The following is a 10,309-nucleotide window of genomic DNA, read 5'->3' as shown; positions in this document are numbered from 1 at the left end:
TGTCTCACACCTTCTCCCGGGTTAACAGAATTCTTTACTCGGTCTTCTGTATTTCGCAGACTTAGTCAGAATCAATTTCCTTGAATTGGGATTTTAAAATAGTGACTTGGTTCACCGTAAATATTTATTCCAAGTGGTGACTCTTAAATACAAACGAATTAATCCCTTTTCAAATAATGTCACTGTGACGACCCGGCCAGTCGTCTCATGAGTTACCGCTCCGTTTTTCTCCATTTCTGCTTCTTTATACTTTGTTTATCCGTGTTATGTGGTATCGGGTTGGTCGGATCGAATCCGGAATGGTTTTGGTAAGGTTTGAGACACTTAGTCTCTAAAAGTAGCTTTAGAGTTAGAAAAGTCAATTGAGAGTTGACTTATTGGTAAACGACCTCGGAATGCGGATTTTATGACTCCGATAGCTCGTTAGGTGATTTGGGACTTAGGAGTGTGTCCGGAATATTTTTGTGATGTCCGGTGTAGAATTAGGCTTGAATTGGCGAAGTTAGTTTTTGGCGATTTTCGGTCGAGAGTGGAAAATAGGATATCGGGGTTGGAATGGAATTTCGACAGTTGGAACAGGTTCATAATGTCATTTTGGATATGTCTACAAAATTTCAGGTCAATTGGAGTTGTTTTGGATAGTTTCGGTGTCGTTGGTAGAATTTAGGAATTTCAAAGTTCATAGGCTTGAATTTGATGTGATTTTGGTGTTTTGATATTGTTTTTGGTATTTCGAAGACTCGACTAAGTTCGAATGATGTTAGGGGACGTGTTGGTATATTTGTTGAGATTTCTGAGGGCCTCGGGTGGATCTCGAAAGGTTAACGGATCAATTTAGACTAGAAAAAAAGCTACTGCATTTTTTCACAGCTGCATGAACAGTAACTCGGGTGAACAGTAAATGCGTGAGCAGTATTTAAATAAACCCTCTGCGACCATTAAACCATTTTACACTATTTTTTAACAGGGAAAGAGCTTTGAGGCGATTTTGAAGAGAGGAAATCATTGTTCTTCATTGAGGTAAGGATTTTGGACCCTAAAACTCGATTATTTGTGATTAAGGAACAAAACATCAATGCTTAATTCATGAAAATCAGTAAAAAAGGGTGGAGTTAGGACTTGAGATTATGAGACCTTCTAGGAATGATTTGAGGGGTCAAACAAACTTCGATTTTCAAGTTCTTTATATGTATGGACTCGTGAGATGATGAAGAACAGTTTGGCATAAAGTTTGTCAAGTTCCGGAATGCGAGTCCGGGGGTCGGGTTTTGACTGATTTCGGGTTTTGTGCTTAAAATCGATATTTTTCAATTAGAATTCATTTTTTTAGCATAATTTGATGATAAAAATCTGAACTTGGCATATTTGGAGCACTCGGAAGTTGGTTCGAGAGGCAACCGTGTTGCAGAATAGCTTTTCGGGCTAGTTCGAGGTGAGTAATGATTTTAAATATTGTTCTAAGGGTATGAAACCCCGGATTATACAATGTTCGACTGTGTTGAGGTGACACATACGCTAGATGACGAGCGTGGGGTCGTGCACCTTGGGGATTGTGACTAAGTCCATCTCGAATGACTATTTTTCTGTATATTTGGTAGCTAATTGTTTGATATTATTATACTTTGGGCTAAATTCCATATTTGGGCTTCGTGCCAACTGTTTGAACCCTTAGGGGATCGTTAATGATATTTTCCTCACTGTTTAATTTCATACTTGTGCTCAGTCATACCAGATCTTTCAATGTTTTCAAAACTCAGCTATGTTGATCTGTTTTAGAAACCTTAAATGATGTTTTAAAGATATTTTGAGCTGAGCTGCATATTTTACTATTGCCCGAAGGGCTTATGATATTCCGACTGAGTAAGGACGAGGGCCTGTATTGTGAGGATACTTTTGGGTCGGGCTGCACGCCGCAGCAGTGATACACTAATTATGATAATGAGGCCGAGGGCCTGAGATTGTACGCCACGAGGTGGCTTGATATTGATATGAGGCCGAGAGCCTGTTTATGATGCTACGAGATGGCTTGATATTGCACTTGGGCCATAAGGGGCCCCTCCAGGAGTCTACACACCCCCAGTGAGCGCGGGGTATTGTGACATGAGATATAGCCCGAGGGGTTGGTATTGTTCTATGATATTGCCCTAAGGGCTGATTTGATGTTATTGTGCACGAGGGGCAGTTCTTATGTGTTTACCATTCCTAGTTGTTTTTCTTATCTATTGTTGACTGCTTAAAAAGGTGTTTTTATGGGATTTCATCGTTAAATTATGTTACTGATTTTGTTATGCCTCTGATAGCTAAATGTTGTGTTTAACGTGATTTTGTATCATTCAGTCTTCATTTATTCTTATTACTCACTGAGTTGGAAGTACTCACTTTACTCCCTGCACCTCTATGCGCATATTCGGGCGCTACAAGTCCTGCTATTGAGGGTTGATAGTCCCAGCAGATCTTCGGAGGTTTACTAGGTAGCTGCTTGGCGATTCGCAGCCCAGTGCAACCTCCCTCTATCTTATTTCTTTTCTGATTCAGTTATTTAGTAGTGGAGTAGACTTTCAGACTGATAGTATTGTTTTAGATGCTCATGACTGGTGACACCCCGATGTCGGGTTGTGTTGGCTTTTATTTCCGCAAATTATACTATTAAATGCTTATTTTGGGATTTTATTTCTGATTAAAGACTTAGTAGTTATTATTTTAATTGCTTAAAGTGAATTGGAAGTGAGTCGGCTGACCTTGTCTTCACGAGAGGCATCATCACGACCGGGTTGGGTTTAGGGTCGTGACAGTCACTTAAATTGGAAAAACTCCTTTCTTTCCTATCCTCTCCTTAGGAAAAAAAAGGAGGTGTGACAGGTTCTAGAGAGGAAAAGGAAATTTTCATTAAATGGAATGTTAGAAAAATGTATAAAGAGGAGTATATCTAGACTAATATATCACACTAATTAACAGCTGCCAGCTAACTAATACACACGTGCTAAGCACTAACCAGGTGGATTATCCAGAAGAGTACACCTTAAATAACTAACTGTACAACAACATCAACTGCTTATATCTACAGTTAGATATAATAATAATATTAAGACAAGAATAAAAAAAGTTCAGTTTCTAACCTTCTTAACGGACGATTATGTAAGCAATCTTGTTAAACTTAATGATCATGGTTATTTGCAAATCCCAAAAGAAGTTTAAAACTTCATTCCCATAATCTTAATTCCTGGTCAATCAAGAGAAATTAGTCTTTTCATTTGTCTTCAATCCCCTTTCTCTTAGGCTCCAACCTATTTTCTTTTATCACACTCAAAGCATAGAGTTACTTTCCTCTTTATTTTTTATATTTAAATGACAAGGCAAAGACTGCTGAAACTTTTGAGCTTTCAAGTTAAACAGCACAAATGTCATTTAACTGAAAATTAAAAACGATTGTTATCCATTAAGAACGGTTGTGAGTTACTTGACTTTCGAAATTTTAATAAAAGGGAATTATAGCTATTAAAAGTTAGTGACATTTAAACGGCTATTTATTCATTAATGAAGGGGAAATGGGAAAAATGAGATAAAATATAAATAGGAATTCCTAGAAATTTTATGGATGCCACATCATGTTGCTTAACATCACAATTATATGAATAATTGCCTTTTCATTTATTTTCAGATTTAAATTAATCGAATTTAGTGTGAAAACTCATGTTACTTAAAAGAGTGCAATAATAAAGAGTGATATATGTAGATTATATCTTTTGCATAAAAACGTATAGTATTTGCTTGAGGGTAAAAAGGTCATTCAGGTTTTAAATCTTACACTTTAGATCTTCACACTTATAATATATATATATATATATATATATATATATATATATATATATATATATATATATATATATATATATATATATATATATATAAAATTATGTATAATACACTCTCACATGTGAATTTGATTCTTTCTCATGGATCGAATACATGAAATTTGACTCACAACCTTTTACTTATTCTAATATCATGTTTGACTTGTATAACAATCTTATTTAAAAGCTTAAATTATTTTAACCAGCACACTTTTAAAGTGAATAGAACTAGAAATCCATGTAATCATATGGAGAGTAATAATTTACTCGTTGCGTAAAGATTGTTATATTATTATAGACATCAAAATTTTATCCGATCAAATCCAAATGTTGGATAAGTCCTAAATTTAAGATCATAGAAGTAGAGTCTGTTAGGGTTTCTTGGAGGCTACTCTAATTGAAACCCTAACTTGGAGGCTACTCTACGAAAAACCCTAGCTACACCTATAAAATGGGGGCACATATTCCCTTTGAAAGCATTTCGAAATTCCATAAAAATTCATGGAATATTCATAAAAAGATCAAAATATGGCCGCATACTTCTTGACAATCCAAATAGTTCAAGAAACTGGAGATCAACTACATCCCAGGAGGTCTACATCATCCTATATTCGAGAAATGCGCTGCTTCAGCCCTCGAATCACGGAGAACGGTCAAGAGAGAAGAATCAAGGGAAAAACAGAATTGTACTTGCATCATTTTATCAATAAAATCATGTTTCTTTATATTTATATTGTGGTTGCAATTTATTTTTGTATCATAATTGGTTTATTGCAAACAAATTGGCATGCCCAGTGAGACCAAATCTCCCATTCATCTCTTCTCTCACGGTGAAAAGAATGTGGTGTCTTCTTTGCTGGTACTTCAAGCCTCGTCTACGACGATCTTGTAAATCTACGCCCCGACAAGCCTTGAAGTATGGGGCATTTGTAGACATCAAAATTTTATCCAATCAAATCCATATGAGATTTGTATAAGTCCTAAATTTAAGATGCTAGAAATAGAGTCTGTTAGGATTTCTTGAAGGATACTCTACTTGAAACCCTAGCTTGGAGGCTACTCTACGAAAAACCCTAGCTACACCTATAAAAGGGGGCACATATTCCCTTTGAAAGCATCTTGAAATTCCATAAAAATTCATGAAATATTCACAAAAAGATCAAAATATAGTCTGATACTTCTTGACAATCCAACTAGTTCAAGAAACTGGAGATCAAATACATCCCAGGAGGTATACATCATCTTATATTCGAGAAATATGTTGCTTCAGCCCTCGAATCACGAAGAACGATCTAGAGAGAAGAATCAAGGGAAGAAACAGAATTGTACATGCATCATTTTATCAATAAAATCATGTTTTATCATATTTATATTGTGGTTGTAATTTATTTTTGTATCACAAATAATTTATTACAAACAAATTTGGCACGATTCTGTAGACAATAAATGTACCCAGAATTTATAGACAATAAATTTGCGTCAAGAAAATAAAATTAAGACCGAAAAATATTGCAACAATCGTAGTATTTTATTTCAAACAATATGAATGTACAATCTCTATGGTTCCTCTGATCTTCTTTTCAATAGTGAATAAATTCAAGGGCCTTTGAGCTTGATCTTGAATCTATATTTTTTGGCACGAACGATGATCTTGAATTCGACTAGCACGAACTTTGATTTGAACTCGTACATTTTGAATCTTGATTTGTTCTTCGTTCTTGAGCTTGAACTTGATTTCTTGAACTTGATTGCTTGAAGCTTGGAACTTCTAGAGAAATTTGCGGCGTTTGATCCATGAGCTCTTTCTTATTTCTTGTTATAACTTCTAGTGACTTTTTTCTAGGTTATGAAGACCCCTATTTATAGTTGTGGGAGGGAAGAGTTACGATAAGAACAAACTCTTTTCGACCAATCAAATTGAAGTGTGACAAGGTCGTATTTGATTGGCCAGAACATGTCACTTGCACACATGGCGCGTTTTCATTGGCTTTTTAATTTGGCTTGTCATGCCTTGTCATTTTGACACATGGCACGATCCTATTGGCTCTTTCGTTTGACTTGGCATGCCACATCATTTGACATGTGGCACCAAACTAGGCCTTTATATAGGAGCCTCTTCGTCAGTATAAAGAAAGGACAAATCCTACGTGGCAGCTATATAGGAGCCTCTTCGTCAATTAAATGTAGCAAAAGTGAATATGTGAGTATGACAAAGTTAAAAGCAAGACAATGCATGTGCAGACTTTCTTTAAATCATTCCCAGCACATTTTAAATCCATATAAAGGATTTATATGTGTTCTATGTGTATGTTATTGTCCCGAGATACTTCAAGCCTAGTCTCGGATATTTGATGACCTCATTGTAACGACCTGGTCGGACGTTTTAAGAATTTACGCCTTGATTCCCTATTAACTACTTCCCTCGTATCTATTTCTGTTATTGTAAATTGCCGGGATAGTTCATCTTGAGTTTTGGAGTGTTTTGGGACACTTAGTCCCTACATGAGAGCTTAAGTCAAAGACTTTGAACCGTAGTCGGATCAGTGTAAAGACGGTTTTGGAATGGAACTCCGTCGATTCCGTTGGTTGATTTCGGGCTTAGGGGGTGTCCGGATTGTGTTTTGGAGGTTCGTAGCTCATTTAGGCTTGAAATGACGAAAGTTAAATTTATGGAGTTTCGGGCTGATAGTGGAAATTTTGTTATCGAGGTTAGAATCCTCTTTCGGAAGTTGGAATAGGTCCGTAGTGTTGAATATGATTTGTACGCAAAATTTGGGGTCAATCGGACGTGATTTGGTTGGTTTTGACATCGGATGTAGAACTTTGGAAATTCAAGCTCATTAGTTTTGGATTGGAGGGTGATTCATGGTTTTAGCGTTGTGTGATGTGATTTGAGGGCTCGACTAGGTTTGAATAATGTTATGGGATGTGTTGGTATGTTTGGTTGAGGTACCGAGAGCCTCGGGTGAGTTTCAAGTAGTTATCGGATAGGTATAGCTGTTGAAAATAGTTGTTGGTGTTGCTGGTGTTCAAATGTTGGTCTCTGAAGTTGGGAGTGCGGACCGCGGCGGAATCTTGCGGTAAGCGGAGGAAGTTCACGAGAGCGGCATAAATCTCGGGGTCAGCGGGAAGACTGGCGCGGACAGCAGAAGAAGGGACGCGACCCCCAAGAGGTGGAGGCTTTCGCGACCACGGTAGGAATTCCGCGGCCCACGGAGAGAGGGGTGCGGCGGCGTTGGTTTTTGGTGGTCAATAGAGAGAAGGGTGGGAATTCTGCGTTTTCTATTTTCTTGCCTTAGCTTTTATTTTATTAGCTAAATTAGTTACTTGTAGCTATATTTACGTTATGTAATTGATTTGATTAGATTTGGGCCACTCGGAGTTGGATACTCGTGGCAAGAGCGTGACATCGGATTGATTTTGAGCTAGTTCGAGATAAGTGGCTTGTCTAATCTTTGGGGAAAATTCCCTTAGGATTTTGGTACTATTGTTATATGATGTGTACGTGAGGTGACGAGTGCGTACATGTACTAATTATTGAAAACCCCCATTTCTATTAAGTAAATATCTATGTTTTTTTATTTAAGAAAATGCTAGTATGTGAAGCCTTCTGTTTAGCTTAGAAAAGCATACTTATGTGACTTAACTGTCTTATCTACTTTAACTACTTTACTTGGATTCTGTGTAGCATGTTTAGAGTAGGAATTACCTGCTTTTTATATGAACTTGAATAGAACTGTAGATTTTCTTGTTGAGACTGTTGTGTATTTACTGTTTGACTATGGAACGGTATTCCGGGAGATCCCCCATGCATGTTTATATTTGGGACTATGGGACGGTATCCTGATAGATCCCCCTGTACTGGAAATTTACTTTGGGGCTACGGAACGGTATTCCGGGAGATCCCCCTGCACATTTACGATTTGGACTATGGGACGGTATCTCGGGAGATCCTCTGTACATTTACGTTTGGGACTACAGGATGTTATCCTGGGAGATCCCCTGTTTCTATCTCTGTGTACTGAGTTATTTCTTTCTGTGATTTCATTCTTCATGGACTATATTTTGAATTAAAAATATGTTAGTTCAAATACATTTATTGGGCTAACATAATTGGATTAATTATATAATCCCAATATACATGGATTAAATAAATAAGTCCAAATCTATTGGGTTAGCCCATTTAATTGAGCTACGAATGATGAGCCCACTTCATTAGGCCCAATATGCCATCTTTCTAGAAGCCAAGTTTGGTGCCACATGTCAAATGATGTGGTATGCCAAGTCAAACGAAAGAGCCAATAGGATCGTGTCATGTGTTAAAATGACAAGGCATGCCAAGCCAAATTAAAAGGCCAATGAAAACGCAACACGTGTGCAAGTGACATGTTCTGGCCAATCAAATACGGCATTGTCACACTTTAATTTGATTGGTCGGAAAGAGTTTGTTCTTATCATAACTTTTTCCTCCCACAACTATAAATAGGGGTATTCATAACTAGAAAAGAGACCAGAAGTTATAACAAGAAGTAAGAGAGAGCTCGTGGATCAAACGCCGCAAATTTCTCTACAAGTTTCAAGTTCAAGAAATCAAGTTCATGCTCAAGAACAAGATCATTGTTCATGGCAACAACTACATATTCAAGATCAAGCTCAAGGCTCTTGAATTTATTTACTATTGGAAAGAAGAATCAGAGGATTCATAGAGATTGTACACTCATATTATTTGAAATCAAATACTACAATTGTTGCAATATTTTTCGGTCTTGATTTTATTTTCTCGACCCAAATTTATTGTCTACAAATTTTGGCACGTCCAGTGGGACCAGTTCTGTCCTTCATCTCTTCCTCCTGCAAATCAAAAACTTCAAGTTGCAAGATTATCTATTGTGATGGTTGGGTACTTCAAGCCTCGTCTTCAAGTTTCAGCAAGACTACACCTTGACAAACCTTGAAGTAGGGGGGAGGGCATTTGTAGACACTGAAATTTTAACAGATCAAAAGAAATCCTTAATTCAAGACAACTCTTGAAATATTAGGAGTCTATTAGGGTTACTTAATAGCTACTCCACCCAAACCGTAATTCATGCCTATAAATAAGGCTACATTTGTCCTTCAAAGAGGATCTCAACAATTCCATAAACTCTCAGAATATGCACAAAGAGATCAAATGTGATATCTCCGAAATTTCATGAAATTCTTGGAATATTCATTAAGATATCAAAGATATGTCAAATATATCTTGCTAAAAGTTCTACGTTCGAGAAATACGCCGTTAAAGCCCTCGAATCACGTAGAATAAATCAAAAGGAAGAATCAAGGGATAAACAGAGTTGTAACCTACAATGTTTATCAATAAAATACTTTTTTCTTTATAGTTGTTTGTGATTGCAGTTTTATTTTTCTCTGCATAAATTTGTTGCAAACAACCATCACAACAGTCTAATCGACTGTAACATATTATGAAAAATCTTTACGTTGTTAACAAATTAAACCCAAGGCCTGATAGTTTAATAGTTAAGAGTCTCTTGATTGATCGAATAAATCTGCATGAAATTTCCATTTGAATGAATACAGATAATGGACTAGAGCAAGAGGCTTCTTCAAACCTTTTTCCATTAATTTTAATTCGTCTTTCAATATTTCGGAATTGCCATCTTACAATGATTATAGAGGTCAGATTAACTACTCTAAGGGCCTCTAGGCATTACAAATATTTGGGCAAGGGCGGCTCAACAGTATTTGTAGCCTAAAGCCAATATCAATAAGAAGCCTAAAACTTATGATGCAGAATTATTAAAAAAAATTATAATTGATTTCTCTGACAATCCTTTTTGGATTGTAGTATAGGTTTAATTCTTTTCTTTAAGTTTTGAATTATCAGATTCATATTTTTTAGTTGACAAATTTAAATTCTAACAAATAATTTAAAATATAATATATAACTATGAAGTATAAATAAAGAACTAACAAATATGAGATAAAAATAGCACTTAAAATTAGAGTATGATTCAAGAAAATTGATGGCTTGATTCCATAATATGTTTTTGTTGCTTCAATAACTCTTTGCAATGCTTGGAACATGAGGGGAAAACAGAAAAGTGCGCAAATATTTTTTAGTACTCTTAAGCTATGGTTTTTTTAGAGATAATACTATAACTTATCATACTTGAACTCGAAAAAAAAAAGCAATAAAGTGTGTTTGACCAAAACGTTTTGGGCCCTTTTTGTTAAACAATTTAATAAATAGATAGAGTGAATCCTAGTTAAATGTAATAAATCATAGATCTATAGTTCAACAACTTGGATGGTACGAGATCGTGTTCAAGTCAACGAATGCCAAGTTAATGCTCAATGACTATTAATAAATATGAGAATGACAACATGCAATAAATGTGAAAAATGGCATTAAATGTAATAAGAAGGAATTTTTCACCCAAATGTTGGATGAGATGGAT

This window comes from Nicotiana tabacum, chromosome 3, assembly GCF_000715075.1.
Source record: "Nicotiana tabacum cultivar K326 chromosome 3, ASM71507v2, whole genome shotgun sequence".
NCBI classification, from domain to species: Eukaryota; Viridiplantae; Streptophyta; class Magnoliopsida; order Solanales; family Solanaceae; genus Nicotiana; species Nicotiana tabacum.
Note: the sequence above shows the minus strand (reverse complement) of the source record.